General features: G+C 39.2%; 2 non-coding genes across 2 annotated transcripts; one reads left to right on the plus strand and one right to left on the minus strand.

Moving 5' to 3' along the window:
* Positions 1-4,350: 4,350 nt before the first annotated feature.
* On the minus strand, positions 4,351-4,454 carry LOC112752910 (small nucleolar RNA R71). Its single transcript, XR_003177318.1, has one exon. It is a non-coding gene; the product is annotated as a small nucleolar RNA R71 (small nucleolar RNA).
* Positions 4,455-14,164: 9,710 nt separating this feature from the next.
* LOC112752242 (small nucleolar RNA R71) lies at positions 14,165-14,268 on the plus strand. The gene has a single exon (XR_003176690.1). It is a non-coding gene; the product is annotated as a small nucleolar RNA R71 (small nucleolar RNA).
* The last annotated feature ends 20 nt before the right edge of the window (positions 14,269-14,288 follow it).

Below are 14,288 nucleotides of genomic sequence, written 5' to 3' on the forward strand. Positions count from 1 at the left end.
ATAGACAAGAAGCTCACGCATCACAACACCAAACTTAAACTGTTGCTTGTCCTTAAGCAACCAAAACTAATATAAGCTTAGGATGTGAATTTGCATGAGAATGAGAGTTCGATTAAGCCCATGTCTTCTCTTATAGTGGGATTTACAACTGCAATCCTGAACAGTTTTGGCATCTCACTTTATCCTTTGAAGTTCAGAATGATTGGCATCTGATGAGCGGATAATTTATACGCTTTTTGACATTGTTTTTAGTATGTTTTTAGTAGGATCTAGTTACTTTTAGGGATGTTTTCATTAGTTTTTATGTTAAATTCACATTTCTGGACTTTACTATGAGTTTGTGTATTTTCTGTGATTTCAGGTATTTTCTGGCTGAAATTGAGGGACTTGAGCAAAAATCAGATTCAGAGGTTGAAGAAGGACTACTGATGCTGTTGGATTCTGACCTCCCTGCACTCAAAGTGAATTTTCTGGAGCTACAGAACTCGAAATGGCGCGCTTCCAATTGCGTTGGTAAGTAGACATCCAGGGCTTTCCAGCAATGTATAATAGTCCATACTTTGCCCAAGTTTAGATGACGCAAACTGGCGTTCAACGCCAGTTCTCTGCCCAATTCTGGCGTCCAGCGCCAGAAACAAGTTGCAAAGTGGAGTTCAACGCCCAAACTGGTACCAAAACTGGCGTTCAACTCCAGGAATGACCTCTACACGTATAACACTTAAGCTCAGCCCAAGCACACACCAAGTGGGCCCCGGAAGTGGATTTATGCATCAATTACTTACTTCTGTAAACCCTAGTAGCTAGTTTATTATAAATAGGACTTTTTACTATTGTATTAGACATCCTGGATTGTACTTTGATCCTGTGATCTCGTTTTGGGGGCTGGACATCTCGGCCATGCCTGGACCTTTCACTTATGTATTTTCAACGGTAGAGTTTCTGCACTCCATAGATTAAGGTGTGGAGCTCTGCTGTTCCTCAAAGATTAATGCAAAGTACTACTGTTTTCTATTCAATTCATCTTATTTCGCTTCTAAGATATTCATTCGCACTTCAATTTGAATGTGATGAACGTGACAATCATCATCATTCCCTATGAACGCGTGCCTGACAACCACTTCCGTTCTACATTAGATTGAATGAGTATCTCTTAGATCTCTTAATCGGAATCTTCGTGGTGTAAGCTAGAATGATGTCGGCATTCAAGAGAATCCGGAAAGTCTAAACATTGTCTGTGGTATTTCGAGTAGGATTCAATGATTGAATGACTGTGACGAGCTTCAAACTCGCGATTGCTGGGCGTAGTGACAGACGCAAAAGGATAGTAAATCCTATTCCAGCATGATCGAGAACCGACAGATGAATATCCGTGCCGTGACAGGGTGCGTTGACCATTTTCACTGAGAGGATAGGATGTAACCATTGACAAGGGTGATGCCTCCAGACAATTAGCCGTGCCGTGACAGGGCATTTGGATCATTTTCCCGAGAGAAGACCGAAAGTAGCCATTGACAATGGTGATGCATCACATAAAGCCAACCATGGAAAGGAGTAAGACTGATTGAATGAAGATAGCAGGAAAGCAGAAGTTCAGAGGAACGAAAGCATCTCTATTCGCTTATCTGAAATTCTCACCAATGATTTACATAAGTATTTCTATCCTTATTTTATTAATTAATTTCGAAAACCCCATTACTATTTTATATCTGCCTGACTGAGATTTACAAGGTGACCATAGCTTACTTCATACCAACAATCTCCGTGGGATTCGACCCTTACTCACGTAAGGTATTACTTGGACGACCCAGTGCACTTGCTGGTTAGTTGTGCGAAGTTGTGAACCATGGTATTGGCATCATGTTTTTTGGCGCCATTACCAGGGAAAGAAAGAGCGATGAATTTTACATAATCAAAGTGTAATCACAATTTCTGCGCACCAAGTTTTTGGCGCCGTTGCCGGGGATTGTTCGAGTTTGGACAACTGACGGTTCATCTTGTTGCTCAGATTAGGTAATTTCCTTTTTGTTTTGTTTTCAAAATTTTTCAAAAATATCTTTCAAAAATTTCTCCTTTGTTTTCGAAAAAAAAAATGTTTTCAAAAATATATTTCTCTTCAGAATTTTTAAGAATGAATTCTAGTGTTTCATAAAGCATGTTGAAGCCTGGCTGGCTGTAAAGCCATGTCCAAATTCTTTTGGACTGAGATTTTACTTATACTCAAGAGAAGAGTTTCTTTGTCTTTCTTAGCAAATTAGCTGATGCAAGTAATAGCATACTAAAGCTTGGCTGGCTATTAAGCCATGCCTGACCCTTTGATTGGAGCTTTAGACTAAAGAGCATAAGATTCCTGGAATTCATATTAAAAATTTTGGAATCCTTATTTTTCCTTTTCAAAATGATTTTCGAAAAAAATTAAAAGAAAATACAAAAAAATCATAAAATCATAAAAATCAAAAATATTTTTTTTTGTTCCTTGTTTGAGTCTTGAGTCATGTTATAAGTTTGGTGTCAATTGCATGTTCATCTTGCATTTTTCGAAAAAATTCATGCATTCATAGTGTTCTTCATGATCTTCAAGTTGTTCTTGGTAAGTCTTCTTGTTTGATCTTTGCATTTGCATGTTTTGTGTCTTTTCTTGTTTTTCATATGCATTCCTGAATTCTTTATGTCTAAGCATTAAAGAATTCTAAGTTTGGTGTCTTGCATGTTTTCTTTGCATTAAAAATTTTTTAAAAATATGTTCTTGATATTCATCATGATCTTCATAGTGTTCTTGGTGTTCATCTTGACATTCATAGCATTCTTGCATGCATCACATGTTTTGATCTAAAATTCTCATGCATTGCATCATTTTTCTTATTTTTCTCTCTCACCATTAAAAATTCAAAAATAAAAAAAATATCTTTCCCTTTTTCTCTCTTAAAATTTCGAAAATTAGATTTGACTTTTTCAAAAATTTTTAAAATCTAGTTGTTTTTATGAGTCAAATCAAATTTTCAATTCAAAAATCTTATCTTTTTCAAAATCTCTTTCAAAAATCAAATCTTTTTCATTTTTCTTAGTTATTTTCGAAAATTATAAAAATGTTTTTCAAAAATCTTTTTCTTAGTTTTATCTCATAATTTTCGAAAATAACATCATCAATTAATGTTTTGATTCAAAAAATTTCAAGTTTGTTACTTGCTTGTTAAGAAAGATTCAAACTTTGAGTTCTAGAATCATATCTTGTGATTTCTTGTGAATCAAGTCATTAATTGTGATTTTCAAAATCAAATCTTTTTCAAAAACTAATTTCTATCATATCTTTTCAAAAATATCTTCTTATCTTACCTTTTTTCAAAAATGTGTTTTCAAAATATCTTTTCTAACTTCCTAACTTCTTATCTTTTCAAAATTTGTTTCAACTAACTAACTAACTTTTTGCTTGTTTCTCATCTTTTTCAAAACCACCTAACTAACTCTCTCCTCTAATTTTCGAAAATATCTTTCCTCTTTTTCAAAAATTCTTTTTAACTAACTAATTATTTTAATTTTTGATTTTCGAAAATTACTAACCTTTTTCAAAAACTATTTTCAAAAATCACTAACTCTTTTTCAAAAATTATTTTTGAAATTTTCCCTCTCTCATCTTATTCTATTTATTTATTCATTTACTAACATCTCTCCCCCACCCACCAAAAATCCGAACCCTCTCTCTCTCTCTCTCTTTTTGAGTTCAGATTTTTCTCTTCTTCTTTTCTTCTACTAACAATAAGGAACCTCTTTACTGTGACATAGAGGATTCCTCTTCTTTTCTTTTTCTCTTCTCTTTCTTATGAGCAGGGACAGAGAAAAGGCATTCTTGTTGAAGCTGATCCAGAACCTGAAAGGACTCTGAAGAGAAAACTAAGAGAAGCTAAATTACAACAATCCAAAGACAACCTTATTGAAAAATTTGAACAAGTAAAGGAGATGGCAGCCGAACCCAACAACAATAATGCAAGGAGAATGCTTGGTGACTTTACTGTACCTAATTCCAATTTACATGGAAGAAGCATCTCCATTCCTACCATTGGAGCAAACAATTTTGAGCTGAAACCTCAGCTAGTTTCTCTGATGCAGCAGAACTGCAAGTTTCATGGACTTCCATCTAAAGATCCTTTTCAGTTCTTAACTGAATTCTTGCAGATCTGTGATACTGTTAAGACTAATGGAGTAGATCCTGAAGTCTACAGGCTCATGCTTTTCCCTTTTGCTGTAAGAGACAGAGCTAGAATATGGTTGGATTCTCAACCCAAAGACATCCTGAACTCTTGGGATAAGCTGGTCACGGCTTTCTTAGCCAAGTTCTTTCCTCCTCAAAAGCTGAGCAAGTTTAGAGCTGATGTTCAAACCTTCAGACAAAAAGAAGGTGAATCCCTCTATGAAGCTTGGGAAAGATACAAACAGTTGACCAAAAAGTGTCCTTCTGACATGCTTTCAGAATGGACCATCCTGGATATATTCTATGATGGTTTATCTGAGCTATCAAAGATGTCATTGGATACTTCTGCAGGTGGATCCATTCACCTAAAGAAAACACCTGCAGAAGCTCAAGAACTCATTGACATGGTTGCTAATAACCAGTTCATGTACACTTCTGAGAGGAATCCTGTGAGTAATGGGACGCCTATGAAGAAGGGAGTTCTTGAAGTTGATACTCTGAATGTCATATTGGCTCAGAACAAAATATTGACTCAGCAAGTCAATATGATTTCTCAGAGTCTGAATGGAATGCAAGCTGCATCCAACAGTACTCAAAAGGCTTCTTATGCAGAAGAAGCTTATGATCCTGAAAACCCTGCAATAGCAGAGGTGAATTACTTAGGTGAACCTTATGGAAACACCTATAATCCATCATGGAGAAATCATCCAAATTTCTCATGGAAGGATCAAAAGCCTCAACAAGGCTTTAATAATGGTGGAAGAAACAGGTTTAGCAATAGCAAGCCTTTTCCATCATCCACTCAGCAACAGACAGAGAACTCTGAACAAAATACTTCTAATTTAGCAAATTTAGTCTCTGATCTATCTAAGGCTACTTTGAGTTTCATGAATGAAACAAGGTCTTCCATTAGAAATTTGGAAGCGCAAGTGGGCCAGCTGAGTAAAAGGATCACTGAAATCCCTCCTAGTACTATCCCAAGCAATACAGAAGAGAATCTAAAAGGAGAGTGCAAGGCCATTGACATAAGCACCATGGCCGAACCTGTAAGGGAAGGAGAGGACATGAATCACAAGGAGGAAGACCCCCTGGGACGTCCAGTGATCAATAAGGAGCTTCCCTCTGAGGAACCAAAGAACTCTGAGGCTCATCTAGAGACCATAGAGATTCCATTGAACCTCCTTATGCCATTCATGAGCTCTGATGAGTATTCCTCTTCTAAAGAGAATGAGGATGTTACTGAAGAGCAAACTGCCAAGTTTCTTGGTGCAATCATGAAGCTGAATGCCAAATTATTTGGTATTGAAACTTGGGAAGATGAACCTCCCTTATTCACCAATGAACTAAGTGATCTGGATCAACTGACATTGCCTCAGAAGAGACAGGATCCTGGAAAGTTCATAATACCTTGTACCATAGGCACCATGATCTTTAAGGCTCTGTGTGACCTTGGTTCAGGGATAAACCTCATACCCCTCTCTGTAATAGAGAAACTGGGAATCTATGGGGTGCAAGCTACTAAAATCTCATTAGAGATGGCAGACAATTCAAGAAAACAGGCTTATGGACAAGAAGAGGACGTGCTAGTAAAGGTTGAAGGCCTTTACATCCCTGCTGATTTCATAGTCCTGGATACTGGAAAGGAAGAGGATGAATCCATCATCCTAGGAAGACCTTTCCTAGCCACAGCAAGAGCTGTGATTGATGTGGACAGAGGAGAATTGATCATTCAATTAAATAAGGACAACCTTGTGTTTACAACTCAAGGATCTCTCTCTGCATCCATGGAGAGGAAGCATAAAGAGCATCTCTCAAAGCAGAGTTAAACAAAGCCCCCACAGTCAAACTCTAAGTTTGGTGTTGGGAGGCCACAACCGAACTCTAAGTTTGGTGTTGAACTCCCATATCCAAACTTTAAGTTTGGTGTTGGAGAGTCTCAACAATGCTCTGAACATCTGTGAGGCTCCATGAGAGCCCACTGTCAAGCTATTGACATTAAAGAAGCGCTTGTTGGGAGGCAACCCAATGTTTATTTATCTAATTTTCATTGTTTTTCATGTTTTATTAGGTTCATGATCATGTGGAGTCACAAAATAAATATAAAAATTGAAAACAAAATCAAAAACAACAGAAGAAAAATCACACCCTGGAGGAAGACCTTACTGGCATTTAAACGCCAGTAAGAAGCATGTTTTGGGCGTTCAACGCCAGAACAGAGCATGGCTCTGGCGCTGAACGCCAGAAATGGGCAGCATCTGGGCGTTTGAATGCCAGAAATGCACCCTGGAGAAGAGCTGGCGCTGAACGCCCAGAACAAGCATGGTTCTGGCGTTCAACGCCAGAAATGGGCTACAAATGGGCGTTCAACGCCCAGAACAAGCACCAATCTGGCGCTGAACGCCCAGAGTTGTGTGCAAAGGCATTTTACATGCCTAATTTGGTGCAAGGTTGTAAATCCTTGAACACCTCAGGATCTGTGGACCCCACAGGATCACCTCACATACCTCCACTCACCTCACCTCCTCATAATCCTATATCACCCTCTCTCTCCATTCATAATCATCCCTTCTGTTCTCCATTCACCACTCACATCCATACACTCATCCCTCTATCTCCTCCATATCTTCTTCTTCTTCATCTATTCTTTCTTCTCTTGCTCGAGGGCGAGCAATATTCTAAGTTTGGTGTGGTAAAAGCATAAGCTTTTTGTTTTTCCATTACCATTAATGGCACCTAAGGCCAGAGAAACCTCAAGAAAGAGGAAAGGGAAGACAAATGCTTCCACCTCTGAGCCATGGGATATGGAAAGATTCATCTCACAAGCCCATCACTAAGAAAAGGATGGAGCAAACAAGAGAGCGCATTCATGAATCTCAACAGGCACATGAAGAAGCTCATCATCAAGAAATCCCTGAGATACATCAAGGGATGCACTTGCCTCCACAGAATTTTTGGGAGCAAATCAACACTCCCTAGGAGAATTAAGTTCCAACATGGGACAATTAAGGGTGGAACATCAAGAACACTCCATCATCCTTCATGAAATAAGAGAAGATCAAAAAGCAATGAGGGAGGAGCAACAAAGACAAGGAAGAGACATAGAAGAGCTCAAGGACATCATTGGTTCCTCAAGAAGGAAACGCCACCATCACTAAGGTGGATTCATTCCTTGTTCTTATTTCTTCTGTTTTTCGTTTTCTATGTTAAGTGCTTATCCATGTTTGTGTCTTCATTACATGATCATTAGTAGTTAGTAACCATGTCTTAAAAGTTATGAATGTCCTATGAATCCATCACCCCTCTTAAATGAAAAATGTTTTAATTCAAAAGAACAAGAAGTACATGAGTTTCGAATTTATCCTTGAACTTAGTTTAATTATATTGATGTGGTGACAATGCTTCTTGTTTTCTGAATGTATGCTTGAACAGTGCATATGTCTTTTGAAGTTGTTGTTTAAGAATGTTAAATATGTTGGCTCTTGAAAGAATGATGACAAGGAGACATGTTATTTGATAATCTGAAAAATCATAAAAATGATTCTTGAAGCAAGAAAAAGCAGCAAAGAACAAAGCTTGCAAAAAAAAAAAGAAAAAAAAATAGCGAAAAAAATAGAAAGAAAAAAAAGAAAAAGCAAGCAGAAAAAGCCAAAAGCTCTTAAAACCAAGAGGCAAGAGCAAAAAGCCAATAACCCTTAAAACCAAAAGGCAAGGGCAAATAAAAAGGATCCCAAGGCTTTGAGCATCAGTGGATAGGAGGGCCTAAAGGAATAAAATCCTGGCCTAAGCGGCTAAACCAAGCTGTCCCTAACCATGTGCTTGTGGCGTGTAGGTGTCAAGTGAAAACTTGAGACTGAGCGGTTAAAGTCAAGGTCCAAAGCAAAAAAAGAGTGTGCTTAAGAACCCTGGACACCTCTAATTGGGGACTTTAGCAAAGTTGAGTCACAATCTGAAAAGGTTCACCCAATTATGTGTCTGTGGCATTTATGTATCCGGTGGTAATACTGGAAAACAAAGTGCTTAGGGCCACGGCCAAGACTCATAAAATAGATGTATTCAAGAATCATCATACTGAACTAGGAGAATCAATAACACTATCTGAACTCTGAGTTCCTATAGAAGCCAATCATTCTGAACTTCAATGGATAAAGTGAGATGCCAAAACTATTCAAGAGGCAAAAAGCTATAAGTCCCGCTCATATGATTGAAGCTATGTTTCATTGGTAGTTTGAAATTTATAGTATATTCTCTTCTTTTTATCCTATTTGATTTTTAGTTGCTTGGGGACAAGAAACAATTTAAGTTTGGTATTGTGATGAGCGGATAATTTATACGCTTTTTGACATTGTTTTTAGTATATTTTTAGTAGGATCTAGTTACTTTTAGGGATGTTTTCATTAGTTTTTATGTTAAATTCACATTTCTGGACTTTACTATGAGTTTGTATGTTTTCTGTGATTTCAGGTATTTTCTAGCTAAAATTGAGGGACTTGAGCAAAAATCAGATTCAGAGGTTGAAGAAGGACTGCTGATGCTGTTGGATACTAACCTCCCTGCACTCAAAGTGGATTTTCTGGAGCTACAGAACTCGAAATGTCGCGCTTCCAATTGCGTTGGAAATTAGACATCCAGGGCTTTCCAGCAATGTATAATAGTCCATACTTTGCTCAAGTTTAGATGACGCAAACTGGCGTTCAACGCCAGTTCTCTGCCCAATTCTGGCGTCCAGCGCCAGAAACAAGTTGCAAAGTGGAGTTCAACGCCCAAACTGGCACCAAAACTGGCGTTCAACTCCAGGAATGACCTCTACACGTATAACACTTAAGCTCAGCCCAAGCACACACCAAGTGGGCCCCGGAAGTGGATTTATGCATCAATTACTTACTTCTGTAAACCCTAGTAGCTAGTTTATTATAAATAGGACTTTTTACTATTGTATTAGACATCCTGGATTGTACTTTGATCCTGTGATCTTGTTTTGGGGGCTGGCCATCTCGGCCATGCCTGGACCTTTCACTTATGTATTTTCAACGGTAGAGTTTCTGCACTCCATAGATTAAGGTGTGGAGCTCTGCTGTTCCTCAAAGATTAATGCAAAGTACTACTGTTTTCTATTCAATTCATCTTATTTTGCTTCTAAGATATTCATTCGCACTTCAATTTGAATGTGATGAACGTGACAATCATCATCATTCCCTATGAACGCGTGCCTGACAACCACTTCTGTTCTACATTAGATTGAATGAGTATCTCTTAGATCTCTTAATCGGAATCTTCGTGGTGTAAGCTAGAATGATGGCGGCATTCAAGAGAATCCGGAAAGTCTAAACCTTGTCTGTGGTATTCCGAGTAGGATTCAATGATTGAATGACTGTGACGAGCTTCAAACTTGCGATTGCTGGGCGTACTGACAGACGCAAAAGGATAGTAAATCCTATTCCAGCATGATCGAGAACCGACAGATGAATAGCCGTGCCGTGACAGGGTACGTTGACCATTTTCACTGAGAGGATAGGATGTAACCATTGACAAGGGTGATGCCTCCAGACGATTAGCCGTGCCGTGACAAGGCATTTGGATCATTTTCCCGAGAGAAGACCAAAAGTAGCCATTGACAATGGTGATGCATCACATAAAGCCAGCCATGGAAAGGAGTAAGACTGATTGAATGAAGATAGTAGGAAAGCAGAAGTTCAGAGGAACGAAAGCATCTCTATTCGCTTATCTGAAATTCTCACCAATGATTTACATAAGTATTTCTATCCTTATTTTATTAATTAATTTCGAAAACCCCATTACTATTTTATATCTGCCTGACTGAGATTTACAAGGTGACCATAGCTTGCTTCATACCAACAATCTCTGTGGGATTCGACCCTTACTCACGTAAGGTATTACTTGGACGACCCAGTGCACTTGCTGGTTAGTTGTGCGAAGTTGTGAACCATGGTATTGGCATCATGTTTTTTGGCGCCATTACCAGGGAAAGAAAGAGCGATGAATTTTACATAATCAAAGTGTAATCACAATTTCTGCGCACCAGCATCCATAGGAACTCATAATTCAGATAGTGTTATTGACTCTCCTAGTTCAGTATGTTGATTCTTGAACACAGCTACTTTATGAGTCTTGGCTGTGACCCTAAGCATTTTGTTTTCCAGTATTACCACCGGATACATAAATGCCACAGACACATAACTGAGTGAACCTTTTCAGATTATGACTCAGCTTTGCTAGAGTCCCCAGTTAGAGGTGCCCAGAGTTCTTAAGCACACTCTTTTTGCTTTGGATCACGACTTTAACCGCTCAGTCTCAAGCTTTTCACTTGACACCTTCACGCCACAAACACATAGTTAGGGACAGCTTGATTTAGCCACTTAGGCCATGATTTTATTCCTTAGGGCCCTCCTATCCATTAATGCTCAAAGTCTTGGATCCTTTTTACCCTTTGCCTTTTAGTTTAAAGGGTTATTGGCTTTTTCTGCTTGTTTTTTTTTTTTTTTGCAAGCTTTGTGTTTTTCACTGCTCTTTCTTGCTTCAAGAATCAATTTTATGATTTTTCAGATTATCAATAACATTTTTCTTTTTCATCATTCTTTCAAGAGCCAACAATTTTAACATTCATAAACTTCACTATCAAAAAATATGCACTGTTCATGTCATGCATTCAGAATCACAGAAAATACCACCACATCTCAGTAAATCAGACTATTTTTAAAATTAACTCAATTTCTCATGCAACACATCACTTCTTTTTCTTTTCTTTTTAAATTCAAGTTCAGTGAGTGGTACATGAAACATCTTTTCAGTCATTAAAGCAATTAAAAGAAAACTAAACTAGTCCTAGGATTCTAACTAATAAAGGATCATGCAACAAACAAAGCAAAATAATAGAAAACCGGAACATAACATAGATAAAGAGGGGAGGAATAAAAAATGAAAGGAACTCAACCACCTTAATTATCCTAGCGGTCGCTTTATTCTTCAGGTTGTGCTCCTTCGTGAAGATGATTCACCTCCCTTTTGTACTAGAAAACCTATAAGCGCAGCGTCAACACCAAACTTAAAGGTTTGCTTGTCCTCAAGCAAATAAGAACTGAAAATAGAGGAGACAAATATTAAAATGAAAGAAAAAAATAAAAGGATAAGAGAATAAGAGAGAATTAGGATTGGGAGAGAGAGAGAAAGAAAACTGGGCGGTGCAAGCGACGCGTTCGCGTCAATGACGCGATCGCATGCGTCGCGCATTCTTCATAATGACGCGTTAGCGTCAGGCACGCGTCCACGTGGATGGCCATGTATGCAACTGACGCGAACGCGTCAGTCACGCGTCCGCGTGACCAAATTTGTGCTTTTAGCACATTTCTTGCCCCAAGCTGGCACAACTCTCTGCCCAAATGCTCTTTTACGTCGAATTTGCAGGTCACGCGATCGCGTCGGTGACGCGACCGCGTGAATGACGAAAATCACAAACGACGCAAACGCGTGAGGTACGCGATCGCGTGGGATCGTTTGTGCGAAAGGCTCCATTCTGGAGCTACTCCCGCGCAACTCTCTGTAACTTTTTATTTTTTTCTTGCACCCCTAGATGACGCGTTCGCGTCAGCGACGCTGGCGCGTCGGGTGCTTTTTTTTTTTTTTGAAATATAGCTTGAGGTGTTCAGTTCCTGGAAGAACATAGCTGCATGATCAGAAAATTAGTAAGAACTCAAAAAAAAATAAAATAAAATAACTAAGAAAACTACTACTACGAAAAATAGCTAAGGATACGAATTTATCGGGTTGCCTCCCGACAAGCTCTTCTTTATCGTCACTAGCTTGACGGTCAGCTCCTCTAAGGAGGAGGATCATAGGGGCTCAGCTCTTCACCCCTTACTTTGAACTTCTTTCCTATGTCTCCATAACGTAGCTCAATATGCTCCAGAGAGAGGATTTTGATTACTGTATAAACCCATGCTGGATTGCTGGTCAACACCACCTTCATTCCTGGGGAGAAACCTTCAGTGGGGATCTTTTTGTTTCTCCATCCTCTGGGTATTTTTTTTCTTTTTGGGGATCTCCTCTTTGGTAGATGATGCAGTTTCAACACCAAACTTAGGTTTGATGTCAGGCGGAATTTTATCGGTTGTCACCACAGGAGGTTTGAGTTGCAAATTCTGCTGTGCATCATCAGGGGGTTCTTGAAAGTTTGGATCAATAAGCTCAGCCTGCATGCACCTCTCTTCTTCACCTGTTGAATGTACATCTTTGAAGACATGAAAGACCAGTTGCTCATTATGCACTCTAAGCACCAATTCACCCACTTCTACATCAATCAGTGCTCTTCCAGTGGCTAGGAATGGTCTTCCTAGAATTATAGAGGCATTCTCATCCTCCCCTATATCAAGAATCACAAAATCTGCTGGGAGGAAGAACTTACCCACTTTGACCAAGATATTCTCCACTAATCCGTATGCCGGCTTCATAGATTTGTCCGCCATCTGTAATGCTATCTTTGTGGGTTGTGCCTCTTGGATATGCAGCTTCTTCATCAAAGATAAGGGCATTAGATTTATGCTTGCCCCTAGATCACATAGGGCTTTCTCAAAGGTTGTGCTCCCAATGGTGCATGGAATTTGAAAGCTGCCTGGATCTGGCATCTTCCTTGGCAAGTTATTCTGAATGACAGCACTACATTCCTTAGTCAGGACTACTGTCTCATCTCCCTTTAAACGCTTTTTCTTTGACAACAGCTCCTTCATGAACTTGACATAGATAGGCATTTGCTCCAAAACCTCAGCAAAAGGAATATTGATTTGTAACTTTCTGAAGATTTCCAAGAACTTTGAAAACTGCTTGTCCTTGGTCTCCTTTTGAAGTCTCTGAGGATACGACATCTTAGGCTTGTACTCAGGAGCCTTTGGCAGTGTAGGATAAGTGTCAAGAGAGTCTGGGAATGGGTTGTCTGCACGCTTTGGAGGGGCGTGCTCTACTTCTTCCTTCTTTTCATCTGGAGCTTCCTTTTCAACTAGCTCTTCATTGGCCTTGGTCTCAGAGCCAGCTACTTTACCACTTCTCAATTGAATAGCCTTGCAATCTTCTCCTGGGTTTACCACTGTATCCTCTTGAAATGTACTTGCAGACTTCTCAAGTATTTGCTTGCTCAGTTGGCCCACTAGCACCTCTAAGTTTCTAATAGAGGCTCTAGTTTCCTGTATAACTTGTGCTTCCGTACTTGCCACTTGTTCACTTATTACAGTGATAGCCTTGCATTCCTCTCTTGGATTTGGAATTATGTTACCAGGAAGGCTATTAGTGGTCCTCTGATCAATTTCATTAACCTTTGTGGCTAATTGACCCATTTGAATCTCCAGGTTCTTGATGGATGCTTTGGTTTCTTGTCTAAAACCTGTCAATATTGCTTCCAAATCATTGTTTTGTTGGAAACTGCCCTGAGAACTATTGTTGAAGTTCTGAGGTCTCTGAGGTTGGTCCCTCCACCCAAAGTTTGGGTGATTTCTCCATCCCGGGTTGTATGTCTTAGAATATGGATCATTGTTAGGATTCCTAGGGCCACTCCCCATGTAATTCACCTGTTCAGAAGAAGGTTGAGCATAATCATAATTATCATTTTGCATAAAGTTACCTGCCATGTCATAGGAGACTTTCTGTGGTGGATTTTGGGTGTTGATAGCTGAGACTTGCATGCCACCCATCTGTTGAGTAAGTAGATTTATTTGCTGAGACATCAGCTTGTTCTGAGCAAGAAGAGCATTAACAGCTTTTACTTCCAACACACCTTTCTTTTGAGAGGTTTCAGAGTTCACGGGATTCCTGTTAGATGAGTAGAGATATTGGTTGCTTGCAACTAATTCAATCAGCTCAATAGTCTCCTCTGGTGTCTTCTTCTTGTGCAATGAACCGCCTGCAGAGATATCTAAGCTCATCTTTGACATCTCTCCTAAGCCTTCATAAAAGATATCCAGTTGGGTCCACTTGGAGAACATGTCAGGAGGGCATTGCCTAGTCAGTAGCTTGTATCTCTCCCAAGCTTCATAAAGAGTTTCACCCTCCTTCTGTCTGAAAGTCTGAACCTCCAACCTAAGCTTAGTCAGCTTCTTTGGTGGGA

This window comes from Arachis hypogaea, chromosome 15, assembly GCF_003086295.3.
Source record: "Arachis hypogaea cultivar Tifrunner chromosome 15, arahy.Tifrunner.gnm2.J5K5, whole genome shotgun sequence".
NCBI classification, from domain to species: domain Eukaryota; kingdom Viridiplantae; phylum Streptophyta; class Magnoliopsida; order Fabales; family Fabaceae; genus Arachis; species Arachis hypogaea.